The sequence below is a fragment of the Oncorhynchus masou genome, chromosome 9 (genome assembly GCF_036934945.1).
Source record: "Oncorhynchus masou masou isolate Uvic2021 chromosome 9, UVic_Omas_1.1, whole genome shotgun sequence".
In the NCBI taxonomy this organism is placed as follows: Eukaryota; Metazoa; Chordata; class Actinopteri; order Salmoniformes; family Salmonidae; genus Oncorhynchus; species Oncorhynchus masou.
Genome location: NC_088220.1, coordinates 83,128,147 through 83,138,631, shown reverse-complemented (window position 1 = coordinate 83,138,631; position 10,485 = coordinate 83,128,147).

Below are 10,485 nucleotides of genomic sequence, written 5' to 3'. Positions count from 1 at the left end.
TCAAGAAGCAGGTACGGGGAGTCAAACATTTAATGAGGAACAGTCAAGAAACAAGACAGGAACAGCGTCAGCACACATGTAACAAAAACAGCATATGAATGTTAATTCTTGACGCACCCATCCCTGTAGCGCGATCATTTTCGTCAGTAACCGCTGAATAGCATAGCGCAACAGTCAAATCATATTACTAACAAATATACATATTCATGAAATCACAAGTGCAATATTGCGAAAAAACAGCTTAGCCTTTTGTTAATCATCCTGTCGTTTCAGATTTTGAAATTATGCTTTACAGCGAATGCAATCCAAGCGTTTGTGTAAGTTTATTGATAACCTAGCATAGCATTATGTACACTTAGCATCAGGAAGTTTGGTCACGAAAATCAGACAAGCAATCAAATGAACCATTTTCACTCATAGCAAATGTTCCTTTTGTTCCATAAAGATTATTTTCATAGCCAAAATACCAACGTTTGTTTGTCGTTTATGTTCAGAAATCAACAGGAATAATGGTCACCACAACGCAGTATTCCAAATACTATCTATAATGTCCATAGAAACATGTCAAATGTTTTTTTATACTCAATCTTCAGGTAGTTTTTAAAAAATATTCGATAGTATATCAACCGTGTGTAGCTTTTTCCATAACAGTGGGAGGAACAATGGCGGCTTTACTCAATTGTGCACAAACTCACTCTGAGATTCTACACTTACGCAATGTGATCCTTCACGCTCATTTTTCAAAATAAAAGCCTGAAACTACGTCTAAAGACTGTTGACACCTTAGGGAAGCTACAGAAAAAATATGGTTGATATCCCATTAAATGGACGCTAGACATGCTTAGGAACAGAGAGTTTCAAAATAAGAGGCACTTCCTGATTGGACTTTCCTCAAGATTTCGTCTGCAATATCAGTTCTGTTATACTCACAGACAATATTTTGACAGTTTTGGAAACTTTAGAGTGTTTTCTATCTATCTATCCTAATCTGTCAATTATATGCATATTCTAGCATTTGGTCCTGAGAAATAGGCTGTGTACTTTGGGAACGTTATTTTTCCAAACGTAAAATAATGCCCCCTAGCTTCAAGACGTTAATGCAGAAGCGGGGATCAGAGCTGGACGACAAACAGATATAGGGAAGGAAATAACAGGTGATTGAATCCAGGTGAGTCCAAATGATCGCTGATGCGCGTGATGAGGGAAGCAGGTGTGCGTAATGATGGTGGAGGGAGTGAGTAATGCTGGTCAGCCCGGCGCCCTCGAGCACCCCGCAATGAGGGTCCCCAGTCCCGGGCCCGCAGCGAGGGTGCCCAGTCCGGGGCCCACAACGAGGTTCTCCAGTCCGGGGACTGCAATGAGGGTCCGCACACCAGAGGCGCCACCAAAGTGGGGTGAGCCAGAGGTGGAGCGGGGTCTACGTCCCGCACCAAAGCCGCCACTGTGGATTGATACCCACCCAGGCCCTCCCCTATAGGTTCAGGTTTTGCGGCCGGAGTCCGTACCTTTGGGGGTGGTACTGTCACGCCCTGACCTTAGAGAGCTTTTTATGTCTCTATTTTGGTTTGGTCAGGGTGTGATTTGGGTGGGCATTCTATGTTCTATTTTCTATGTTTTTGTATTTCTTTGTTTTGGCCGGGTATGGTTCTCAATCAGGGACAGCTGTCTATCGTTGTCTCTGATTGGGAATCATACTTAGGCAGCTTTTTCCCTTTTGTGTTAGTGGGAAGTTATCTTTGTTAGTGGCACTTAGACCTGTAAGCTTCACGGTCGTTTGGTATTGTTTGTTCTTTTTGTTGGAGACTTTATCCCAAAAAAAGTAATGTGCACTCACCACGCTGTGCTTTGGTCTTCCTTCAACGACGGCTGTGACAGGTGCGGGTTGTTGTCTGAGTTGTTGTCCCTGGTGCTGAATGTTATGGATTATTCTCATGTCTCTCTCTCTCCAGAAATAAGTCGCTCACTGTTGCCGCCTGCTACCGACCCCCCTCAGCTCCCAGCTGTGCCCTGGACACCATTTGTGAATTGATTGCCCCCCATCTAGCTTCAGAGTTTGTTCTGTTAGGTGACCTAAACTGGGATATGCTTAACACCCCGGCAGTCCTACAATCTAAGCTAGATGCCCTCAATCTCACACAATTCATCAAGGAACCCACCAGGTACAACCCTAACTCTGTAACCAGGTGCACCCTCATAGACGTCATCCTGACCAACTGGCCCTCCAAATACACCTCCGCTGTCTTCAATCAGGATCTCAGCGACCACTGCCTCATGGCCTGTATCCGCTACGGTGCCGCAGTCAAACGACCACCCCTCATCACTGTCAAACGCTCCCTAAAACACTTCTGTGAGCAGGCCTTTCTAATCGAACTGGCCCGGGTACCCTGGAAGGACATTGACCTCATCCCGTCAGTTGAGGATGCCTGGTCATTCTTTAAGAGTAACTTCCTCAGCATTTTAGATAAGCATGCTCCGTTCAAAAAATGCAGAACTAAGAACAGATACAGCCCTTGGTTCACTCCAGACCTGACTGCCCTCGACCAGCACAAAAACATCCTGTGGCGGACTGCAATAGCATCGAACAGTCCCCGCGATATGCAACTGTTCAGGGAAGTCAGGAACCAATACACACAGTCAGTCAGGAAAGCTAAGGCCAGCTTCTTCAGGCAGAAGTTTGCATCCTGTAGCTCCAACTCCAAAAGTTCTGGGACACTGTGAAGTCCATGGAGAACAAGAGCACCTCCTCCCAGCTGCCCACTGCACTGAGGCTAGGGAACACGGTCACCACCGACAAATCCATGATCATTGAAAACTTCAACAAGCATGTCTCAACGGCTGGCCATGCCTTCCGCCTGGCTACTCCAACCTCGACCAACAGCTCCGGCCCCCCCGCAGCTCCTCGCCCAAGCCTCTCCAGGTTCTCCTTTACCCAAATCCAGATAGCAGATGTTCTGAAAGAGCTGCAAAACCTTGACCCGTATAAATCAGCTGAGCTTGACAATCTGGACCCTCTATTTCTGAAACTATCCGCCGCCATTGTCGCAACCCCTATTACCAGCCTGTTCAACCTCTCTTTCATATCGTCTGAGATCCCCAAGGATTGGAAAGCTGCCGCAGTCATCCCCCTCTTCAAAGGGGGAGACACCCTGGACCCAAACTGTTACAGACCTATATCCATTCTGCCTTGCCTATCTAAGGTCTTCGAAAGCCAAGTCAACAAACAGGTCACTGACCATCTCGAATCCCACCGTACCTTCTCCGCTATGCAATCTGGTTTCCGAGCCGGTCACGGGTGCACCTCAGCCACACTCAAGGTACTAAACAACATCATAACCGCCATCGATAAAAGACAGTACTGTGCAGCCGTCTTCATCGACCTTGCCAAGGCTTTCGACTCTGTCAATCACCATATTCTTTTCGGCAGACTCAGTAGCCTCGGTTTTTCGGATGACTGCCTTGCCTGGTTCACCAATTACTTTGCAGACAGAGTTCAGTGTGTCAAATCGGAGGGCATGCTGTCCGGTCCTCTGGCAGTCTCTATGGGGGTGCCACAGGGTTCAATTCTCTTTTCTCTGTATATATCAATGATGTTGCTCTTGCTGCGGGCGATTCCCTGATCCACCTCTACGCAGACGACACCATTCTATATACTTTCGGCCCGTCATTGGACACTGTGCTATCTAACCTCCAAACGAGCTTCAATGCCATACAACACTCCTTCCGTGGCCTCCAACTGCTCTTAAACGCTAGTAAAACCAAATGCATGCTTTTCAACCGATCGCTGCCTGCACCCGCATGCCCGACTAGCATCACCACATTGGATGGTTCCGACCTTGAATATGTGGACACCTATAAGTACCTAGGTGTCTGGCTAGACTGCAAACTGTCCTTCCAGACCCATATCAAACATCTCCAATCGAAAATCAAATCAAGAGTCGGCTTTCTATTCCGTAACAAAGCCTCCTTCACTCACGCTGCCAAGCTTACCCTAGTAAAACTGACTATCTTACTGATCCTCGACTTCGGCGATGTCATCTACAAAATTGCTTCCAACACTCTTCTCAGCAAACTGGATGCAGTTTATCACAGTGCCATCCGTTTTGTCACTAAAGCACCTTATACTACCCACCACTGCGACTTGTATGCTCTAGTCGGCTGGCCTCGCTACATATTCGTCGCAAGACCCACTGGCTCCAGGTCGTCTACAAGGCCATGCTAGGTAAAGCTCCGCCTTATCTCAGTTCACTGGTCACGATGGCAACACCCATCCGTAGCACGCCCTCCAGCAGGTGTATCTCACTGATCATCCCTAAAGCCATCACCTCATTCGGCCGCCTTTCGTTCCAGTACTCTGCTGCCTGTGACTGGAACGAATTGCAAAAATCGCTGAAGTTGGAGACCTTTATCTCCCTCACGAACTTCAAACATCAGCTATCTGAGCAGCTAACCGATCGCTGCAGCTGTACATAATCTATTGGTAAATAGCCCACCCATTTTCACCTACCTCATCCCCACAGTTTTTATTTATTTACTTTTCTGCTCTTTTGCACACCAATATCTCTACCTGTACATGATCATTTATCAATCCAGTGTTAATCTGCAATATTGTAATTATTTGCCTACCTCCTCATGCCTTTTGCACACATTGTATATAGACTCCCCTTTTTTTCTACTGTGTTATTGACTTGTTAATTGTTTACTCCATGTGTAACTCTGTGTTGTCTGTTCACACTGCTATGCTTTATCTTGGCCAGGTCGCAGTTGTAAATGAGAACTTGTTCTCAACTAGCCTACCTGGTTAAATAAAGGTGAAATGAATGAAAAATAAAAAAAAAATGTCTGTTGATAGTGATTGACGCCAGGATGGAGGTACAAGGTTTCCATCTAACCAGGTTTCCATCCAAATATTTCAAGCAGATAACTTACACAAGAAAAAAGTAATGACATGTCTGCTGGAAACACGAAATCCCAGTACAATTTCATGAATGTCGAACAGACAATTTCTGCGTTGGACAAGATGGGGTTTGAGTCTGTAAAATTAATTATGCGAGTGTCACGCCTGCTCCCGCTCTACCCCCTGGCGCTCGAGGGCGCCGGGCTGACCAGCATTACTCACTCCCTCCACCATCATTACGCACACCTGCTTCCCTCATCACGCGCATCAGCGATCATTTGGACTCACCTGGATTCAATCACCTGTTATTTCCTTCCCTATATCTGTCTGTCATCCAGCTCTCCTCCCCACTTCGCATTATCATTCTTATGCTGTTTTTGTTACATGTGGTCTGAAGCTGTTCCTGTCTTGTTTCTTGACTGTTCATCATTCACCAAGCATCTCGCCAGGCTTCTGCTCTTCAGCCGGCTCATCAGGCTCCATTGTTCCAGCATGATCAGCAGGCTTTCACGCCTCAGCTGGATCATCAGGCTCCTATGCCTCAGCCGGCTCAGCAGGCTCTGATGCCTCTGCAAGTTTGTTGGGATTTTACGCCCAGCCGGGTTGTCCAGCGCCCAGTGCCGTCACATCTGCTCCCGTTCTTCCCCCCTGGCATTCAAGGGCGCCAATTTCCTCAGCATTACGCACTCCTGCCACCATTGTTACGCACACCTGCTTCCCTCGTCACCCACATCAGCGATCATTTGGACTCACCTATACTCAGTCACCTGTTATTTCCTTCACTATATCTATCTGTCGCCCAGCTCTGTTTTCCCGCGTCCACATTAACGGTCGTATGCTGTTTTCTTTACCTTTGTCATGATGCTGTTCCTGTCTGCTTTCTTGTCTGTTCATCATTAAATGTTTGACTCCCGGTACCTGCTTCTCGACTCCAGCGTCGGTCCTTACAGCGAGAAATGTTGGTGGAAATTGCATTTAAGTGCAAATATAGATATATTAATCATCATATCGAAGTAAACGTGTAGTCACATCATGATATGTTACGTTGTAGGACTTCCACCTCGATGTGGAATAACATGAAAAGTTTATAGGCAAATTAAATTAAAAAAACTTCACATGGTGGTCATGCAGGTCTCCAATTGTAACGACGTTCTTCGTTTGTCGAGAGAGAGTCGGACCGAAATGCAGCGTGTTTGTTACTCATGTTTATTAGTGAAAACAAATAACGAAACAATACATGAAATAACGAGTAAATACAAAACAACAAAACGGAAGGTGAAACCTATTACAGCCTGACTGGTGAACACTAACACAGAGACAGGAACAATCACCCACGAAATACAAAGCGAAACCCAGGCTACCTAAATACGGTTCCCAATCAGAGACAACGAGAATCACCTGACTCTGATTGAGAACCGCCTCAGGCAGCCAAACCTATGTAACACACACCCCTAATCAGCTACAATCCCAATAACAAAAAAACCCCACTAAGAATACAACAAACAATAAACCCATGTCACACCCTGGCCTGACTAACTAATTAACTAAAACACAAAATACTAAGACCAAGGCGTGACAGAACCCCCCCCTAAGGTGCGGACTCCCGAACGCACCTCAAAACCATAGGGAGGGTCCGGGTGGGCGTCTGTCCATGGTGGCGGTTCCGGCTCCGGACGTGGACCCCACTTCATAAATGTCATTGTTCCTCCCCTTCGCGTCCTGGGATTATCCACCCTCGCCGCCGACCATGGCCGAATAGTCCTCACCCAGAACCCTACATAACAGAGGAGCAGCTCGTGACTGAGGGGCAGCTCGTGACTGAGGGGCAGCTCGGGACTGAGGCAGCTCGGGACTGAGGAGCAGCTCGGGACTGAGGGGCAGCCCAGCACTGAGAAGAAGCCCAGTACTGAGATGAAGCCCGGCCAGTCAGTTGAATCCGGCAGATCCTGGCTGACTGGCGGATCCTGGCTGACTGGCGGATCCTGACTGACTGGCGGATCCTGACTGACTGGCGGATCCTGGCTGACTGGCGGATCCTGGCCGACTGGCGGATCCTGGCTGACTAGCAGATCTGGCAGATCCTGGCTGACTGGCGGATCCTGGCTGACTGGCAGATCCTGGCCGACTGGCGGATCCTGGCTGACTAGCAGATCTGGAAGAGTCTGGTTGACTGGCAGATCTGGAAGAGTCTGGTTGATTGGCAGATCTGGAAGAGTCTGGCTAACTGGCAGATCTGGAAGAGTCTGGTTGACTGGCAGATCTGGAAGAGTCTGGCTGACTGGCAGATCTGGAAGAGTCTGGCTGACTGGCAGATCTGGAAGAGTCTGGCTGAATGGCAGATCTGGAAGAGTCTGGGTGACTGGCAGATCTGGAAGAGTCTGACTGACTGGCAGATCTGGAAGAGTCTGGCTGTCTGGCGGATCTGGAAGAGTCTGGCTGACTGGCAGATCTGGAAGAGTCTGGCTGACTGGCAGATCTGGAAGAGTCTGGCTGTCTGGCGGATCTGGAAGAGTCTGGCTGACTGGCAGATCTGGAAGAGTCTGGCTGACTGGCAGGTCTGGAAGAGTCTGGCTGACTGGCAGATCCTGGCAGAGTCTGGCTGACTGGCAGGTCTGGAAGAGTCTGGCTGACTGGCAGATCCTGGCAGAGTCTGGCTGACTGGCAGATCTGGAAGGGTCTGGCTGAATAGCAGATCTGGAAGAGTCTGGCTGACTGGCAGATCTGGAAGAGTCTGGCTGGCTGGCAGATCTGGAAGAGTCTGGCTGAATAGCAGATCTGGAAGAGTCTGGCTGACTGGCAGATCTGGAAGAGTCTGACTGACTGGCAGATCTGGAAGAGTCTGGCTGTCTGGTGGATCTGGAAGAGTCTGGCTGACTGGCAGATCTGGAAGAGTCTGGCTGACTGGCAGATCTGGAAGAGTCTGGCTGTCTGGCGGATCTGGAAGAGTCTGGCAGATCTGGAAGAGTCTGGCTGACTGGCAGATCCTGGCAGACTGACGGCTCTGGCTGCTTCATGCTGACTGACTGCTCTGGCTGCTACATGCTGACTGACGGCTCTGGCTGCTCCATGCAGACTGGCCGCTCCTTGCAGACTGGCAGCTCTAGCTGCTCCATGCAGACTGGCAGCTCTGGCTGCTCCAAGCAGACTGGCAGCTCCTTGCAGACTGGCAGCTCTAGCTGCTCCATGCAGACTGGCAGCTCCTTGCAGACTGGCAGCTCCTTGCAGACTGGCAGCTCTAGCTGCTCCATGCAGACTGGCAGCTCTGGCTGCTCCATGCAGACTGGCAGCTCCTTGCAGACTGGCAGCTCTAGCTGCTCCATGCAGAATGGCAGCTCTGGTTGCTCCATGCAGACTGGCAGCTCTAGCTGCTCCATGCAGACTTGCAGCTCAGGCTGCTCCGAACAGGCAGGAGGCTCGGCAGCGCTGGAGAGGAGAAAGGCTCCGACAGGGCAGGAGAGGTGGGGCGCACTGTTGGCCTGATGCGTGGTGCTGGCACTGGTGGTATTGGGCCGAGGACACGCACAGGAAGCCTAGTGCGGGGAGCTGCTACCGGAGGGCTGGGGTGTGGAGGTGGTACTGGATAGACCGGACCGTGCAGGCGCACTGGAGCTCTTGAGCACCGAGCCTGCCCAACCTTACCTGGTTGAATACTCTTGGTTGCCCTGCCAGTGCTGTGAGGAGAAATAGCCCGCACTGGGCTATGTAGGCAAACCGGAGACACCGAGCGCAAGGCTGGTTCCATGTAAGCCGGCCCAAGGAGACGCACTGGGGACCGGATGCGTAGAGCCGGCTTCATGGCATTTGGCTCGACGCTCAATCTAGCCCGGCCGATACGCGGAGCTGAAATATACCGCACCGGGCTATGCACCCGCACTGGGGACACCGTGCGCACCACTGCATAACACGGTGCCTGCCCGGTCTCTCTAGACCCCCGGTAAGCACAGGGAGATTGCGCAGGTCTCCTACCTGACGCAGCCATACTCCCTGATAGCCCCCCCCCCAAGAAATTGTTGGGGCTGCTTTTCGGGCTTCCTTGCCAACCGTGTTCCCTCGTATCGTCGGCTCCTATCTCCGGCTGCCTCTGCTCTCCTTAGTGCCTCCACCTGTTGACATGGGAGGCGATCTCTTCCGGCCAATATCTCCTCCCAAGTGTAACAACCTTTTACCATCCAGCACGTCTTCCCATGTCCATGCACCGAATAATTCCTCCTCCCTTTGCTGCTCCAGCTGTCGCTGCCTGATAACACGCTGCTCGGTCCGAGTATGGTGGGTGATTCTGTAACGACGTTCTTCGTTTGTCGAGAGAGAGTCGGACCGAAATGCAGCGTGTTTGTTACTCATGTTTATTAGTGAAAACAAATAACGAAACTATACATGAAATAACGAATAAATACAAAACAACAAAACGGAACGTGAAACCTATTACAGCCTGACTGGTGAACACTAACACAGAGACAGGAACAATCACCCACGAAATACAAAAGCGAAACCCAGGCTACCTAAATACGGTTCCCAATCAGAGACAACAAGAATCACCTGACTCTGATTGAGAACCGCCTCAGGCAGCCAAACCTATGTAACACACACCCCTAATCAGCTACAATCCCAATAACTAAAAAACCCCACTAAGAATACAACAAACAATAAACCCATGTCACACCCTTATTTGAAAGCTTGTGACATGATGATTGGTTTTTGCTCTTATCCATATCTCATCATTTGACCCCCTGTTCACTTTATCAGCGAACTCTTGTCTAGAGAGCACAGGTGTAAACCAGATAGGGTAAGTTTGCTATTTATCGCAACAGTCTTTGTGACTAAACCTTTGGTGGAGTTGAAAATGCAATGGAAACCCAGTTAACCTATGTATTTTATTCAGTGAGTGGGCAATTTGTATGTGCACTACGTCACGTGCACTACATAACAAGTCAGTTTGCTTGAAACACAACTCTGCAAAAATGTCCATCTTGTTTTCATGCATATTTTAGAATAATCACATAAAAAACTGTCCCCAATCACATCCCTCCCTACAAACCTCTGGGGCTGGTGTTTACAGAACATTTTGTTTTGCTTCCTACAAACCTCTGGGCTGGTGTTAACAAAATATTTGTTTGGCTTCCTAGAATCCTCTGGTCCTGGTGTTTACAGAACATTTGGTTTGGCGTCCTACAAACCTCTGGGGGTGGTGTTTACAGAACATTTTGTTTGGCTTCCTACAATCCTCTGGTGCTGGTGTTTACAGAACATTTTGTTTTGCCTCCTACAATCCTCTGGGGCTGGTGTTAACAGAACATTTTGTTTGGCTTCCTACAATCCTCTGGTGCTGGTGTTTACAGAACATTTTGTTTGGCTTCCTACAATCCTCTGGTGCTGGTGTTTACAGAACATTTTGTTTGGCTTCCTACAATCCTCTGGGGCTGGTGTTTACAGAACATTTTGTTTGGCTTCCTACAATCCTCTGGTGCTGGTGTTTACAGAACATTTTGTTTGGCTTCCTACAATCCTCTGGTGCTGGTGTTTACAGAACATTTTGTTTGGCTTCCTACAATCCTCTGGGGCTGGTGTTTACAGAACATTTTGTTTGTCTTCCG